General features: G+C 45.0%; 2 long non-coding RNA genes across 2 annotated transcripts in view; both read left to right on the top strand.

Moving 5' to 3' along the window:
* The window catches only part of LOC310698658, a 268,507-nt gene that overhangs the window by 92,363 nt on the left and 158,590 nt on the right, over positions 1–17,554 (top strand). The window lies entirely within an intron of this gene.
* On the top strand, positions 1,048–10,851 carry LOC310698641. The gene is made up of 3 exons (XR_014521644.1): positions 1,048–2,484; positions 6,945–7,074; positions 10,084–10,851. It is a non-coding gene; the product is annotated as an uncharacterized lncRNA (long non-coding RNA).

Here is a 17,554-nt window from a genome sequence, read left to right as displayed (position 1 = left end):
TTATCTCGCTGGGGATGACAATTTTATAATCCTAGCAGTACTCAGGGGATAAACACTTTGGTTGGTTAGTTGAGGAGCTAATATTTGTTCAGGTGGCTTTTGTCACGCCACACTGCCTCAAAGTTGTGTTCCTTGTCCTCCTGGATGCCTTTATAGCATTGGTGAGTGGGGTTCGAGACACGCAGTGGATGCCTCTCAACACAGCCCCTCTCTCTTCCTGGGCCATGACCTTCCACAGGAAGGAGTGATGAAAAGACCACCTGTGCCCCAAGGCTCTTCAGCTCCGTGCCCAGAGTCTCATAGCCCCTTGCTATATGTTAAAGGCTCCGTGTGGCAGTATCATTTGTACCCACATGAATCTGAAGGAAGGGGTAGTGATCAGTGGGCTTGATAACATTTGGCAACTTCTCTGGCATATCGTCAGTCTTTGCACCTGGAAGACAGCACATCTCCCAGGACATCCTGTTTCCTCCACTGCTGCCTCTGTTCCCCTCAGTAGGTGTCACCTATCACCACCACTCGTCTCCTCCTCCGCTGGGGAGGGCAGGAATCATTTGATGTGCTGTGTCTTCCAAAGCCTGCTTGGAGTGTTCTAAGTTCTGCACCTGCTGCTCTTGAGTCTTCCCATCTTGTCTATTGGAGCTTATTTTGATATCGTGGGGATAAGTTACAAAGGCAGGAATCGTATGGTTTGAGTACTTCCTACAACTTCCTCTCAGCTGGCCATCTCCAGAGTGCAATTCTCTTTCTCCAACATCGTCTCCATGGAAGATAGTAACAAACTCCAAAGGAAAATTCAGATGACTATGTTTAAACATGTGTAGGGAGCATTTGTGAAGATGAATGGTCAATCAGGAAGGGTGAACTGATCACCCTTTTCTCACCCCTGGGCTGCTCTTCCACCTTCCATGATGACATCATCTGATTCTGATATTCTCCTAGCCCCTTCCTCACATGCTGCAGGGTTACCGTAGAGACAGCAAGAAACAACTTTGCATCATCACTATTCCGTTGCCCACTTCTTACCGAATGTCGTTCAGTAAGCAGTGCAAGGTGTGCTCTCAGATTAGATAATTGTGGTTTTTGTGTCAGCATTCCTATCAACATGGCAGGTAGGAAATTGTGCCATCTAGATGTTCACCTGTTCTGCTTCATTGTCCCATGAAGCAGACAGAGAAGCCAGCTGAGAAGTTAAGGATTTATAGCTGGGGAATGGATGAAATCTTTGGACAACTTGAGATACAATAACATACATGCAAGTGGATGCTGTGATAGACAGCAAGAGAGAAGGGAGAAAGGCAGATTCTCTGAAAAAGCCACCCCAGTTAGTCAAGGTCCCAGTACCCCCCATGGGGCTTAGATAAGCCATGACTAAGGCCCATTCAATGGCCTTCAGTGGGACTTAGTCTTGAATATATCTTTCACTAGATGTGCCAATAAAGTCTGAGGCTTCTTCAAAATTACATATTTATTTTAAGTACTACTGTCCATCTACATTGCATTTTGTACAACAATGTACATTGCACTTGTCCAAAGCAGCTTACGAACCAAGAGTTTCTAGGGAACAACAACACAAAACATCAGTTTGGGAGGAAAAGCAGTAGATAAATACGTAAATATCCATAAATGATCTACATTGATTCAGAACCAAAAGCAGTTTGGTTAGATTCTGCTCTCGTGTGAGAGCCTGAAATAGCAATTGTTCTTTAGATGAATGATGATCTTTGTCGCCAAATGATAGAAACAGGTGAGCTTAACAGGTGTAAGATTTAGCCAGTGCCTAAATCTTTAGCCAGGGTGGGCCTCTACCATTGCAGAACCTTAGCCCCCATTCCACTGGAACAGAGGAACCCCACTGTCCAGATTGGGAGCCCTGTCCCTATGTCATCAGCTGCAAACAAGGAAATGCTTCTGGTCCTCCAGCATGTAGAAGCCCAAACCCCCCTGGGACCTACTTGTACAGGAGTGGTTGCAAACAGAAACCAACAAAAGTCAGGCCTCTTTGCAGAGGATATAATTTTATGCACCTCTGACCCTATCACAGCAGGCAAAGTACTATGTACAGAGTTGGAACAGTTCTCCAGGGTCTCAGGATTGCAAGAAACTTTTAAGAAAGCAGAGGTAATGCTTTTTCATACACCACCCCATTCATATACAACAGACGTTTACAGCAATGTTGAAGACTCCAATAGCTAGGAAAAGTTTTAGGTATCTGGGGGTGCAAATTCCCCAAAATTTGAACAAACAAGTTGTATCAGTTTAATTACACTACATAAGAGAAAACTAAAATGTTATATTAAAGATTTCAAAATGAAACATCACAAAGGAGGTCAACTACAGAACACATATTTAACATAGTAAAGCTGGTGAGTCTGGACCCAGCCCCCTAGGCCAGGTGGAAAGGGCCTTGCAGGGAGCGGCCTTCATGCCCCACAGTTGGGCGATATTCCTCCGGCCTCATGAGGAGCCTCTTCAGTGGGGCTGGTGAGACTGGGCTCTGCCCCCTAGGCCAGGTGGAAAGGGCCTTGCAGAGAGCAGCCTCCACACCTCACAGCCAGGCGATTTTCCTCCGGCCTTATGAGGAGCCTCTCTAGTGGGGCTGGTGAATCTGGGTCAACCCCTAGGCCAGGTGGAAAGGGCCTTGCAGGGAGCGGCCTCCATGCCCCACAGCCGGGCGATGTTCCTCATTTATGCACGTTTATTTACAATTTACATCCAGCGGTTCCAGGCCTGCCACCATTAGCTATGAGTTGGTCAGTCTGAGTCTCCACCCCTGTCACAGCACAATGGGCACCAAAGTCCTTCCTCTTTTATACTTCCATTGTATTTTAACCATTTCAGCTCTTCTGATTCGGGGAGAAGGTGGGTGAAAATCCCCCCCCCCCCCCGCTCTCAAACGAAGAGCCCTCTGAACACCAAAGAAGTGTGCATGCACACGGAAACTCATACCAATAACAAACTTGGTTGATCTCTAAGGTGCTACTGGAAGGATTTTTTTATTATTATTTTCTCTGAACACTGCTTCTCTACTGGTAGCAACCCCCTCAATGTCGTCTATCTCTTCTCCTCCCCCTGCCTGTGAACTGTCTTGAAAATTTATTATTATTATTATTATTATTATTATTATTATTATTATTATTGAGTGCTGCTCTATCTGAGCTAACCCCTTCCTGCTCTGTCTGCACTCTTTCGTCTCCAGAGTCAGACTCTGGTTCTCTCTGTTCTGGCAGTCCTTCATCTCCAGAGCTTGACTCTTCCCAGGCGTTCATTTCAGCCACGTCCCTGACACTAAGTCATGACAAGACTTGGTAATCCCAGTCTAAGAGTCATGATGTCAACTTCATGGTCATTTTTGTTTTCTCCGGTTATGGCCTCTTTCCCTTTCCTGCTTTAGTTGCACAGGTGATGTCAACAAATCAGGGACCACAACATACTTTAAACTGGCATAGCATTTCTCATAGTTATCTGTTTCTTCAGGAAAGGATTTCTGACATCTTTGGTTTTTTCTCCTCGCTCCTTTACTGGCTTTGTTTGGCCAATAAATTATATTTTCAGCCTCTACTGTATTCTGCCTGATCTTCCTCTGTGTAGCTGGCTTAAGCACTTCACTATTCCTTTTCTGCTTTGCCTTCTGAAACAGGGCTGTCAATTGTTAAATGCTTTTTGTACTCAGTTTACTTGCTTTTAACTGATTCCATCCATCAAGTTAATATTGCAAGATTTCAATCCACCTGATTATTCTGAGGATATTTAGAGATTCTCTCAGTTTTGTGCTATCGAAATTCCTCCCAGTGGGTTCACAGCCTATTCATATAAATTTGTCAAATAACTGTCTTGTTTTTGTTTTTGTTTTTTGTTTACTAAAAATTGATTACCTAACAAATCTGCCAGAAGCTGGTCAAAATATTGGGTCAGATCCTGGAGAAATAAAGTGTCCCCACAAGGGTTGGATGGCACAAGCTTACTACTCTGTCTCACTCTGGTCAGTGCCTGCATGGAATTATTCCAGGCTCCCATTATAAGGCATGCTGAATTTTCTTAAAGTAGAATGGAATGTACATGTAATAACAGAGTGCAAATATTCTCTGAAAATTAATCTATGCAAATATTCTTATTTCCCAATCCTGTTCAGTGCCATTATTTCTCTTAACTACTACCCTTCCTCCCCATAGCAATTACTGAATCATCCTGTCTGAATTGATCACATGAGATAGGTGATCTTACCCAACCAGGGATTCTTATGTATTAATTCAAATATCTATGCTTTCCACTTTATTTCCAAAGCATCCATACCCTATACAGATTTCCTCAACCTGGTGCTCTCCAGGTGTTTTGGATAACAACTCCTGTCATCCGTGATAGAATATACCATGTGCTTGATGGGAGTGATAGTGTCACCAAACCGTGGTAATTTGGCTCCTTTGAAATCCCGATAGACAAGTGATATCCCATATGCTATAGGGCTTTCAATAAGACACGTTGGAGACCAGATCTGGGTTTACACACCTTTCATGTAACATTTATTTCATATAGTCAAGTATACATTAATACATTGGTACCGAAAGGTTCAAACACTCACACATTCACACAAATACTCACACACAGCCCTTCACTTGGATTGATCAAGTCTCACGTAAGAGCTGTGGGTGTCTGGTTGTAGCGCTGGTCCCGGTGACACTGAGGGTAAGCAGACTGCCCTTTTTATAGTCTTCCCCCTTGGCGTCTATGGGCTGGCTTTTAGAACGATTGAGTTTCCACCACTCTCCTCCTGTTCTCCTTCTGGACCACTGCATCACCTTTGCTGTTGTACCTCAGAAATACATACGTGTTTCAGGCCTTTATCATCTCTCTGTGGCCCACTGCCAGTTCCTCCTTGTCTTTGTTCTTTTCAGAGGATATTTATTACTGTTGTTCATCACCAGTTCCGTCCTGTTTTTATCAGGGGATTTTTGCATCAGGGGTTTTTTGCTTTCATTAAGCAAAACCAATGTTCTTTTGGACACACTTATACATTTTTCCTTGATATAACCAATTTCTCGCTTCGCCTGGCAGTGTAGCATGCTTTGCGAATTCGCCATCTTCCTTGGACCCAACATTCATACATGACAATAGTTCAAAACATCTGGAAGCCAATGGTAAAGAAGGCTATGCCATGCTGTGTAACCAATCAGGTTTTATAATGCAATGATGTAAGCAAAGCCAAACAAATGATGATGAGATGTCAATGTTATATATGTGGGATTTGCAGCCAAAATCACAAATGCACATTTTGCTAGACAAGCTCAGGGCTAGTTCTTGAACTGCCGAGAGGGGACCCTTTGTGTGTGGTCACCTCCCTTGCCTCCTCTGCTCACCCTTGCCCTCACCGCTCACCCTCCCCACCTGCTGCAGCGCTTTCCCACCTGCCATGCAAAATCAGGGGGCCCTGGGATAAAGGCAGAGCCCAGGTTGCCTTTAAAAAGTGAGGCTGTCCCTCTTAAAACAGGGTGCTTGGCAGGTGTGTGTTAAATCCAAAGCTGGTAAATTGATGCTGGATTATTGTAATGTGTGCTATATGGGACTGTCCTTAGGTTTTGTTCAAAAGTTCCAGCTTGTGCAGAATGTAGCAGCCAGACTGATGATGGGAGCACATAAATAACAACATGTGGCCCCTTTGTAACAACAACAACAACAACAACAACAACAACAACTATTATTATTATTATTATTATTATTATTATTATTATTATTATTATTTATACCCCACCTATCTGGCTGGGTTTCCCCAGCCACTCTGGGCAGCTTTCAACAGAATATTAAAATACAATAGTCTATTAAACATTAAAAGCTTCCCTAAACAAGGCTGCCTTCAGATGTCTTCTAAAAGTCTGGTAGTTGTTGTTCTCTTTGACATCTGGTGGGAGGGCATTCCACAGGGCGGGTGCCACTACCGAGAAGGCCCTCTGTCTGGTTCCCTGTAACTTGGCTTCTCGCAGCGAGGGAACCGCCAGAAGGCCCTCGGCACTGGACCTTAGTGTCCGGGCAGGACGATGGGGGTGGAGACGCTCCTTAAAGCACATGTACTGGCTGCCTGTCTACTACTGAGCCAGGTTTAGTGTCCTTTCATTAATTTCCAAAGCCCTAAGCAACTTAGGTCCAGGGTACCTCAGGGACTGCCTTATAACCCGGCTTGATCATTGCGGTCATCTGAAGGACTGTCACTGGTTGCCTCCAAGTTAGCGAGGCTCATTTGACAATTAACAAGCCTTTATTGTCATCAGCTCAGTCCTGTGGAATGCTCTGTCACTAGAGATTCAGCAAGTCTCTTCTGTTTTAACCTTTAAGCACCTGCTGAAAACTTTCGTGGACCACCAAGTTTAGGCAAGCAATTGAGAAAATATATTTCTATAACAGTTAGTTAATGGTCTCTGGTTTTAATTTTTAAATGCATTTTTTAATATAGATATTGTAAAACACTTTGGTATTCATTATGATATGATTTATACATTTTTATCGATAAATAAGTAGTCTTTGGCCCCAAACAAAAGGTGCTTCCCCCTGCTGGAATGTATTATTAAGAAGAGAAGTTGTAATATAGGTGTTAGGGCCAGAGTCAGACACAGATCAGCACTAAAGTAATAAGTCACTGATGCCAGTGAAATTAAGGTTTCTAGTGGTTGTGGCTTTACAGGGGCATCTGGCTGATCACAATGGGAAAATAAGATGCTGGAACAGATGGACCTTGGGTTTGATCCAGAGGTGGTTTTTCTTACAATGTTCTCTCTCAATCTCTCTCTCTCGGGGGGGGGGGGGGGGTTTGCACACATACATGCACACAGGACAAAGTTCCTCAGTCCTCCCAATCTTTTTCTCCCATATCCTTGTGATGCACCCTTCACTCACAATGCTCTGGCACCAGGCTACTTTTTCACAGTTATAAACACAAGCCTTTCTATTAATTTCAGATGATGCATTTTCTATGCCTAGCTATGAATAAACCAGATCAATGCCAGTAACATACTTTATTGGTCCTCCCATGAAATGAATTTGTAGAGAGACAGGCCACGAGATGGAGTCGACATGCAGATGAGATTGGTAAGTGAGAGTGTATTGATTATTTTCACCCCAGGCCAGGCAGTAATTCCAACTGGTGCCAGTATTTCCTCTTGCTTTGGTTCATTATTTATGCGATAAAAACACTATCCCAATGATAACAACACGTTTCATTTCCAACCCCAAGCATAAAGCATCAACACTTAAGATTGTGAGAGGTGAGCAGGAGGGTGGGGGAAAGGGGGGGTGGCAGAGATTTTTTTTAAAAAAACAACAACAAGAAAACAAGTGCTAGAGAAGCTGAAAACTGCTGAGCCTGGTCTTGTGGCTTTTTATGCCCTCCAAAAGGAAGATTGAGAGCAGGTGTTAGATTACCAGGCTCTTTATTAATAACTCAAGGCTTCTAAAAGAGGTGGATTGATGGCACACTCAGCACTTAGCCAGTGAATAAAACCCTAGGTTCAGCATGCGACTCAAATCCAACTCAAACACTTTGCTCCATCAACTGCCTGCCTCTCCTCAACAAAAAGAAGCCCTCTTGAGGAAGAAAAGGGATCCAGCAAATAAAATTGGACTCTTCTTCCACATGAGCATTCATAATAAATAAATAAATGTCTGGCTTAAAAGCCAGAGAGATTTCCTTTGTCAGACTGCAGGAACACTTAGGAAACAAGTGTTTTCTGGTGTCACCCACCATCAGCTTGCTTGGCAAGAAAGTCCAAACTTTCTGGCTCCTTTGATGAAATAACTGAAGGTTGTTTTAGAACAGAGATAGCCAACATTGTGCCTTCCAGATGTTGTTGATCTCTAGCCCTCATCAGCCCCAGACAGCATAGCCCAAGGTCAGGGAAGATGGGGGTTGGAGTTCAATAAAATCTGGAGGTCACAATGTTGAAATGCCTAGTGCTTGGTTTAGACCAGGGATAGCCAACATGAAGCTCTTCAGATAGTGTTGGACTGTAACTCCCATCATCATTGCTGACTGTTGGCCATGCTGGAGTTTGGAGGGCACCTTGTTTCTATACCTAGTTTAAGACCAGCTTCAGGCATTTCATCAAAGGAGGCATTTTGTGAAATGACTTTCTCTTTTCCATAACCCAAGTGCAATGGGAGAACTTGAGGGGGGAAGCATTAAAGCAAAAACCTGTAACAAAATACATACTTCACATCATCTTTATGAGAAAAAAACACTGAGATTCATATCCTTCTTAAATATCTTAACCAGCTGCCAACACCACTTCTCTTTCTGATTCCTTTTCCCCTCACTGTGGAAATTAATCTGAAACAGTGGCAGACTTTAAACTCTCAAATTTGAGTGGCACCCTGTGCAATGCTAAAATTCAGCGACCCCCACCTCTTGCACTCTGTTGTACATCATTGATGCAGCGTCTCCTGTGGTGCTGGTGCAAATATGTAAGACCAAACCAGTTGCTCTACCCTGAAACTACCTTTGTCTGAAGGTTGGGTAGTCCTTTTAGCACTCCTTCGGTCTGTTCAGGTCAGAGCCCAATCTGTAGCTTCTTCTGAACTCCTCTTATAAGCTCAAAGCAAGCTAGGTAAGTAGGTGAGACAGACCCTGAGATAGCATAATAGTTAGATAAAGACTTCTAAAGTTTAGCCTTTTATTAAAGGGATTGTAATAAAGCAAGTAAGAGATAAATGTGGTAACAGTAAAATCAAAACAAAAAGCAGTGGTTATAAAGTAGTCCTTACACTTGATTTGGTCCTAAGCTTAGCTTCAGTAAGTTTTATACAACAATGTGCCAATAGCATGGGTTCCATCATGGAAGGGAACCAGGAAGTTTCTATAAGATTGTTCAAACTGTCCATGTTTATGTTGTTTTCCAAGCTGGGTCAGATGAAGCTCTGGGATTCTTAGGTTCCACATGTGCACATGGATAGCAATATTTAGCACACATGTTCGTTTGTTTATTACATTTGTATATCATCATATACCTGTAGATCTCAGGGCTGTTCACATCATATATATATATATATATATATATATATATATATATATATATTACTGAGTTTTCAGATTTTATATAAATACACAATACACAACACAGACACACAACCACAAACACAAACATGCATAATTTCAAATCCTTACTTTCTTAACCACTTTCCCTGACTTCCCCACACCTCCCCCTCATACATCCTAATTCCAATAGTTAACTCAGCAAGTTCTTATCTCCCACCTTTACCTTATTATTATTATTTTTTTAACTAGATTCTTCTTCATTAACCAAATTTAACTTATACCTCAATTAATTCATAACGTCTTTTTCTAAGGTCGACCCAAATTCCCTTCCACAGATTTCCCCATTTTATAATAATTACTAAACATACTAAGAAAAAAACAACATAAAATTATGCACCCTTTGGATTCAAAAACTCTCCCCCCCCTTTCCCAGTTTCATCCCCAAAATATGTCCATAATATCAGTTCTTAGCCTGGATTCCTCACGTCCGAGGCCCTCAAATCTCTCTCAGTCCCTCTCTGCCGGTTTTGTTGGTAGTCCTTTATGTTGGTCATCAAGTCTCGGAGGAGCTCTGTCCCAGCAAAATCTATGTTACTTCCAACCAGTCCTCCATTTTCAAAAGCGGAGCCCAAATCATGTTTACCATCATTTATTTATATGCCACTCATCTGACTTGGTTACCCCAGCCACTTGGGGCGGCTACCAACAAATTAAAGCACAGTAAGACATCAAACATTAAAAACTTCCCTATACAGGGCTGCCTTTAGATGTCTTCTAAAAGTCAGATAGTTGTTTATTTCCTTGACATCTGATCGGAGGGCGTTCCACAGAGCTGGTATGGCTACCGAGAAGGCCCTCTGCTTGGTTCCCTGTAACCAGTAAATCTCAGTGTCCAGGCTAAATGATAGGGGTGAAGATACTCCTTCAGGTATGCAGAGCCAAAGCCATTAGGTAGGGTTTGCCATATGTCCATTTCCCCCCAAACACATCCTCTTTTGGGGGAATAAAATTTGTGGCTGGGTGGATTTTTAAAATCTGGTAAATATCTAGGCTTTCTATTCTTGCAGAGCACATGGACCTCAAGCAAGCTTTTGCCATATGTGTAATCACAGAGATTTCCCTACCTGGCTGCGTATAGTTACTTTTGCAACATTGCCAGTTGCCGGTGCATGCATCTGGAGCTGGTTCAGGCTCCCTGCCTCCTCCACTGACCAACCCAGAAAAGGGAAAGCAGTAAGCATCGTGAGATGTGGGCCGTCTCACATGGGGATGGGTGTGTGTGTGAAATTTAAATTAGAAACCTGGCAGAGTTTCCTGTTGCTTCCACAGCAGCCGGAACTGGGAATGTTTGCAAGAAGACACAGGTGAGCGGCAGTTAAAAGAGGACAAGGGGAGTTTATTTTCTCTCTCTCTCTCTTTCTGTTTGCCTTCCCTGTTTCTCTGTTTGCTGAGAAAAATGCTTGGTGTGGGGGTTATAGCAAGTGAAGGGACTGTGTGTGAAGAGGAAAGATTTGCTGGGGTGAGTGCAAATGTTCATTCATTCCTAGAAATTGATAGAAGATTCAAGAAGCAGCGAAGTGCTGATTGTTTTGTCTATCCAAGGACATTTTCTATGGAAACCATTTTCTGGACATGCACAGTTTCTGCAGAACACAGTGATCTGTTTCTCAGTCTGTTTTATCTCTCCAAGCTGACAACACGGAGAGAAAGAGATTTTGCACCTTGGAACTTTAAGTGTACCTTCACCAGCGGCTGCGGTGAAAGCCTGTGTATATAGCTGAAACCATTTACCTGTTTATGACCAAGCAAGTAAAGCAATTACTTGTTGAACTTTATTGTCTCTATTGTTTGTTTTACTCCATGGGCTAGAGCTCCTATGCACTTCAGAATAACATGTGTCACTCTGCTGATTTATGGCCCCTAGCACTTGCAGTGAAAGTATGCCAGACCCCTTTTTATGGTTCGAAGATCATAAATCCTTAACAGGGATATCCCACCACCCCCACTTGTTCTTGCTCTGACTTTATCTAGTAAACTTTTTTGCTGTGCCCTTTTTTTGCAATTGCCCCACTCTTGAGTAGTGTTACTGAGGAGACAAGCTCTTTTCAGCAAGCATGGTTAGCTCTAGCTTTCTTCTCATCCTTGGAGCTGGTGAGGGTGATAGGGCTTGTGATTTGGAGGCTTCTAGAGCACATTTGCAGAGATGATCCCTGCCTATCTCAGTGTTGGACACACAGTGCCGAAACAAGCCTTCCTGACCTCCATCTTGAAGCTGGAGACAGGAAGGAACCATCTCTGCAGTCACATTGGGCATCCATACATTTTCCCCCATCATAACTGAGAATGACTCCCAGCCTTCTCTCAACCTCCAAGCTGAAAAATAGGGCCTTAGCTATGCATAATGTAATTAAATTATTTTTAATTTTGTTTTAATGCTATAACCCCCACCCAAAGAAACAGAGCATGGAATGCTACTTGAGAACATTTGTTTCAGAGGCTAAGCGCATGAATAGGAATAAGGTCTTAGATGAGAGTCAGGCTCCTGGCAACCACTGATATTTGGTTGGCTAGGAAAGCTGCCCAGAATTTGTGGACCACTAAGTGTTATGTCTCAGCTCTTGAATTTGTGTTTGCTAGCAGATTCTAAGGTGGTTCTTTGTGCTATCTTAAAGGAAATATGCAATATATCACAGCTTCTATAGCCTACATATGGTAAAGGTATTTAAAATAAGAGTCGTCATAGTGATCTGTAGTTAAAAGTAGAGGTAGGTAAATGTGTCCCTTTTTTGCTCATCAAAATTGGCAATCCTACGTTTAGGGCTTTAAAGGCCAGTACCAACACTTTGAATTGTGCTAAGAAATGTACTGGGAGACAATGTAAATCCATTAGGACTGGTGGTATACAGTCCTGGCAGCTGCTGCCAGTCATCAGTTTGACAGTCACGTTCTGGATTATTTGTAGTTCCTGAGTCACCTTCAAAGGTAGCCCTATGTAGAGTGCATTGCAGTAGTCCAAGCAAGAGATAACCAGAGCATGTACCAGTCTGGTGAGACAGGGTAGGTGGGGTTTCAGCCATTGTACCAGATGGAACTGGTAGACCAGTGTTTCCCAAACGTTTTTGGGCAACGGCACACCTGCTTACCGGAAAAAAATCTCGCGGCACACCACCATTAAAGCCCCGCCCCGTGACGTCAGCGCGCAGCGTCACGCGGGGGGGGGGGGACGCACAAAAGTGAACGTTTTTTCCCTTCCCCTTGCCGGGGTGGGAGGAGGCAGCAGAGCGAGGGCAGCTGAGGCGGCGGCGGCGATAGCGGGCGGAGGAGGAGCCGTCGCCGGGAGTTGCTGCTGCTGCTGTTGCTGCTGCTGCCCGGACATGCCGGCCTCCTCCTCCTCCGCTGTCTCGCGCTCCTCCCTTTTGCGCGAGCTGCCCCGCCGCTCGGCACCACCACCGCGGAGCCGCCCCCGGCTCGACGCGGATCCTCGCCGCCGCCGCCTCTCGCCGCCCGACTCGCCCGCCTCCCTCCCACGGCACACCAGCCGGTGTCTCACGGCACAGTAGTGTGCCGCGGCACACCGGTTGGGAAACACTGTGGTAGACAGCTGTCCTGGACACAGAATTGACTTGTGCCTCCATGGACAGCTGTGACTCCAAAATGACTCCCAGGCTGCACACCTGGTCCTTTAGGAACACAGCTACCAAATTCAGGACCAGGGAATCTCTAACACCTGCCCTCCCCCTGTCCCTCAGAAACAATACTTCTGTCTTATTGGGATCCAGTCTCAGTCTCTTAATGGCCATCCACCCCCAGCTGCCTGAAGATACCTACACAGGACATTCATCACTGGTTCCAATTTAAACAAGAAGTAGACCTGGGTGTAATCTGCATATTGGTGAACACCTAGCCCGACCCCCCTATTGATCTACTGCAGCGGTTTCATATACAGTGGTGCCCCGCAAGATGAATGCCTCGCAAGACGGAAAACTCGCTAGACGAAAAAGTTTTCCGTTTTGGAGGTGCTTCGCAAAACGAATCTCCTATGGGCTTGCTTCGCAAGACGAAAATGTCTTGCGAGTTCCTGCGGAGTTCCCCCCCCCTTTTTCTAAGCCGCTAAGCCGCTTATCAGCTGATCCAATAAGCCGATAAGCCGCTAATTGCGCTAATCCGCTAATCCGTCAATGGGCTTGCTTCGCAAGACGAAAAAACCGCTAGACGAAGAGAATCACAGAACGGATTCTTTTCGTCTTGTGAGGCACCACTGTAGAAGTTAAAAAGGGGAGAGGGCAGAGCTCCCAAGTGATCACTCATCCCTCACATGGTCCAGGAGGAAGGAGCGGAACCACTGCATAACAGTGCCTGCACCTCCCAGCCCTCCAAGATGGTCAAGGAGGATACCCTGGCTGACAGTATCAGAAGCCACTAAGAGATTCAACAGGACCAGGAAACAGCTTTCACTTCTGTCCCTGGTCATCAAGTAGCATGACCAGGGCGGCTTTAGTCCCATGATGAGACTTCCGATTGGAAGGAGTCCAAATACTCTGCATCCTCCACTCATGTCTGAAGTTGTTCTGTGACTACCCACTCAATCACTTTGCCCAGGAAGGGAATATTTGAAACTAGGCAATAATTGGCCATAGTTTCTGGGTCTAAGGATGTCTGATGATAGCTTCTTTAAGGGAGTCTGAGAAAACTCCATCACAGAGAGAAGCATTCACCACCTCACGGAGCCCATTGCCCAGCCCTGCCTGGCTTGCTTTGTGAGCCAGGATGGGCAAGGATCAAGAAAGGATCGGTTTCACTCACTCCAAGCAGCCTGTCCACATCCTCAGCGGTAACAGGTTGAAATTGATCCTATACAACTGGCATGTCCAATGCGTCAATCACGATCGTCTCTCCAATTGCGTGATAGATTCTGGTCGATCACAACCCAGGCCTCAGGGCGCCTCTGCCCGCTGGGTGCTTGCTGGGCCGCTGCTGGAGCAATTCTGCAGGTGGCATGGCCAGTGGAGGCTCCGCTTAGCCAGGCTTGCTCATCGCTGCTGCAGCAAGTGTTCTGGCTGGTGCTGGTGCCACCTTCACCTCACAGCTGCCTCAAGTGCCCTGCTCCAGCCACCAGCTTTGCCAGATGCCAAGCCAGCTGGCTGGCCCCAGAAAGGTGCACGGCACCTGCCTCCGTCCCCTGCAAACACAGCCCCTGGGCAGGAAGGTGCGCAGGCTGCAGCACTGCAAAGGGAGCTCTGGGAAGGGAGGCACATGAGAGAGACAATGACATCCCTCCTCCCTCTCCTGCCAGTTCCTGTGGAAAGAAAACACCTTCTCCCTCCTAGTTCTGCATGGATGCTGAACTTTCCCCACCTTTCCAGCTCCAGCCTAGTTGTGTTTACTCGAAAGTAAGCCACTGCCCCCCTCATCACGGAGCTCTTCGTCTGGTAAAGGGGGAATTGGACATTTCAGGGCACACTGGCTTCCCACACACCAAGGGCCCTGGGAGGGGGCTGGTGGGGGGGGGTAATAACTTGTTATTATTTTATCATCATCATAATAATTTATTATTTATACTCCGTCCATCTGGCTGAGTATCCCCAGCCAAATATAAAATGTTTAATTTGAAGAATTACAATGGGAGAGTGTGGTAGATCACTGCTGGTTTTTGATATTGGATACTAGCTCACAGCCTACTGGAAGTTGGATATGCCTGCTATACAACTTGACTAGACATAGCTCTGGCACTCGCCCGCACCAACCCTGCTACCATGATGCAGTCTGAGCAGTTTTATCTGCAAAAAACTTCACAAAATCATTGCAGGAGATCTTGGGGTCCTTATCCGACCCCAATGGCTAAGGTGGTTCTGTTAGACTGTGAAGCACCTGAAAGAGTCTCCATTCTGACAGGAAGAACTGTTTGGCAGTGGAACAGATTCCCATGAGAGGTGGTGGACTCTGCTTCCTTGGAGGTTTATAAGCAGTGGTTATATGGCTATCTGACATGGATGCTTTAGGTGAGATTCCTGCATTGCAGAGGATTGGACAAGAGGACCCTTGGGTCCTTTCCAACTCTAAGATTCTATGGCACTATTTTCCACAGATGCAATAGAGGCAGCAAAGAAGGTCCTCTTTGCCATCACTATTGACACTTGGTAGGCTCGACATTGAGCTCTAACCCATATTCAGTCTGATTCACAGTAAGTTTTTCACCACCAGTGCTCTAGCCATGTCAGCAATTGTTTCATCACCCTCAGTGCTGGGGAAAACCACAGGGCCGTCTGGGCTCCATGCAATCAGAGAGGGTACTTTGGAGCCAGACAGTCAATAGTCCTGGTTAGCTACATATTCCAGTGAGCCACCAGGAAATCAGATGAGAGGCTATCAGCATGGGATAAGACACCCCCACCACTTTCCTAAAGCCATTTGGATCCATTAAGTGCTGGGGGTGGACCATTCAAATTGGTCCCACCTCCCTGTGGAAGGGAAGGGTCGCAGAGAAGTCTAGTTGTACCAGAAAGTGGTACTTCTTTTGTTCCACTGGAACTTAGTGTCAGATCATCCACATCCACAAACACCAGATCTACGGCTATGAGTAGGGTCAGACATAAAAAAAATGACATTTGAATCCACACAAAACATTCAATTTTATTTATACAAAATGCCTTGAGTGATAAGAAGAGAAGAAAACAACTGCTAGTCAGTTACCAAGTGAGTCCCTCCCTTTTGCCATCTGGAGTCAAGGTGGTTACTTGGCATTCTTAGTATTGTTGGCCTGCATTTTCTTCACCCCTTGTTTTGTTTCCTTGCAAAACACATGCTCTGCAGGAACTTGGAATCAACCCCCTTCAAAGATTAATAACTAACTGATCTGGGTGTTGTTGTTGTTTAGTCGTTTAGTCGTGTCCGACTCTTCGTGACCCCATGGACCAGAGCATGCCAGGCACTCCTGTCTTCCACTGCCTCCCGCAGTTTGGTCAGACTCATGTTTGTAGCTTCGAGAACACTGTCCAACCATCTTGTCCTCTGTCGTCCCCTGATGTGTCCCCTGATACTGATCTGGGTATCTTAATGCTATTTCTGTGCCACTTGTGAGACTGGTTGTTTGTGGTGTGGTTCTTGGACTTGGCCATGGCTTAAACCTCAAACTCTGCCACAGTTCAAACCCAAACCAGAAATGTTCAGCACGTGGAAGTAAATTTATGAAGTGATTTCAGGAGATGCATCCTTTCCCTGCGTGCTAGATAGCTTGATGGGCAGGGGGCAGGTTTACTTGTGGATTTATGAGAAGCTCAGGCTACATACAAACTACTTTCTATTATGAAAGGATGCAGCCCCTGGCATATATTGTGATTAAGGGAAAGGAGAGTTGAAGCTTTGAATTCCCTAGCAAGGCCCTCTCTCTTAGCCCCCATTAATTACAGCAAATCTCCCATAGTGACCAGAGATTGGAAGACAGATATTTCCTGTTATGGTAGAAGGTAAAGGCTCTGATGAACTGTTGCATTATCCATGCAACTATTCTAAAGGGCAGCCAGGTACATAGAGCTGCACCCCCCACTTCCCCCTGATTCAAGGCATGAAGCCAGAGGGCTAAAACTTCTCCATCTAATGATGCTTAAAAACACCATTCAAATCAATTCACTTCTTTCATTCTGCATATTGACTTGTAACCATAATGTGTGCCCAAGCTTCCTCATTGAAGGATTGTCTGGTGTTGAGAGGTTGAAAGTGAAGGGGGAATGTTTTGTGCCATTAATTCTCACAGTCCCTCATTAATAGCCCAGAAATGAACCTGATCATTAATGTTTAAAGGATACTCAGTTCTTTAAAATGCTATTAAGAACACACAAAGGGGAAGGGGGTTGACTTGGATCTCTCTTGCCAGAAAGCCTAACAGCATTCGTTCAGTAGGAATTGACATATTTGTGTGCTAGCCCATAACTGCAATTATAAACAGAAAAGCAAGCAAGCATCAGCATATACAATACTTATATGCAACGACACATTATAACACTTGAAAGTGAGTTCTCTTCTATGTGCGTGGTGTGTTTTATAGTTAGCAGCCAGCAGCAGTCAGATTTAGCTCATTTCAGCTTTTGGGAGCTTGCAACCAAAAGCTCATGAACAGAACTTGCAAATAGGGGCATTTGCAAGGGTATTTAGAGGGGGAGTTTGAAGGGGAAGGCCCACAATACAGTTTCATGGTGTGCTAAGGAACAAAAGATATGGAGGGCGAGGGAGCTGCTACACCTCTGCCATGTTTTTCTTTCTGCCAGAGAATGTACAAAAGTACACATGTAGCAAGTACAAACTAGTTGCCTTGCTGGAAGACAAGGTGCAGCAGCCTGAGGCTTGCCTAGCCACACTTCAAGCTACAGGACAAGATGCAGAGTTTCTCAATACAGCTGAGTTGACTGTGATGGAACAGCAACACCAGTGGTTTGCCCCTGGGGAGAGGAAGAATGTCTATTGCAAGAGACTAGCCCCTGGAGGAATTTGACACAAAGAAATAGGACAGCCACAAGTCACACTGTCACTGGAGCTGCAAAAACG

This window comes from Podarcis liolepis, assembly GCF_965112155.1.
Source record: "Podarcis liolepis genome assembly, chromosome: Z".
Lineage (NCBI taxonomy): Eukaryota > Metazoa > Chordata > Lepidosauria > Squamata > Lacertidae > Podarcis > Podarcis liolepis.
Note: the sequence above shows the minus strand (reverse complement) of the source record. Positions and strands in the feature narration are given on the sequence as shown.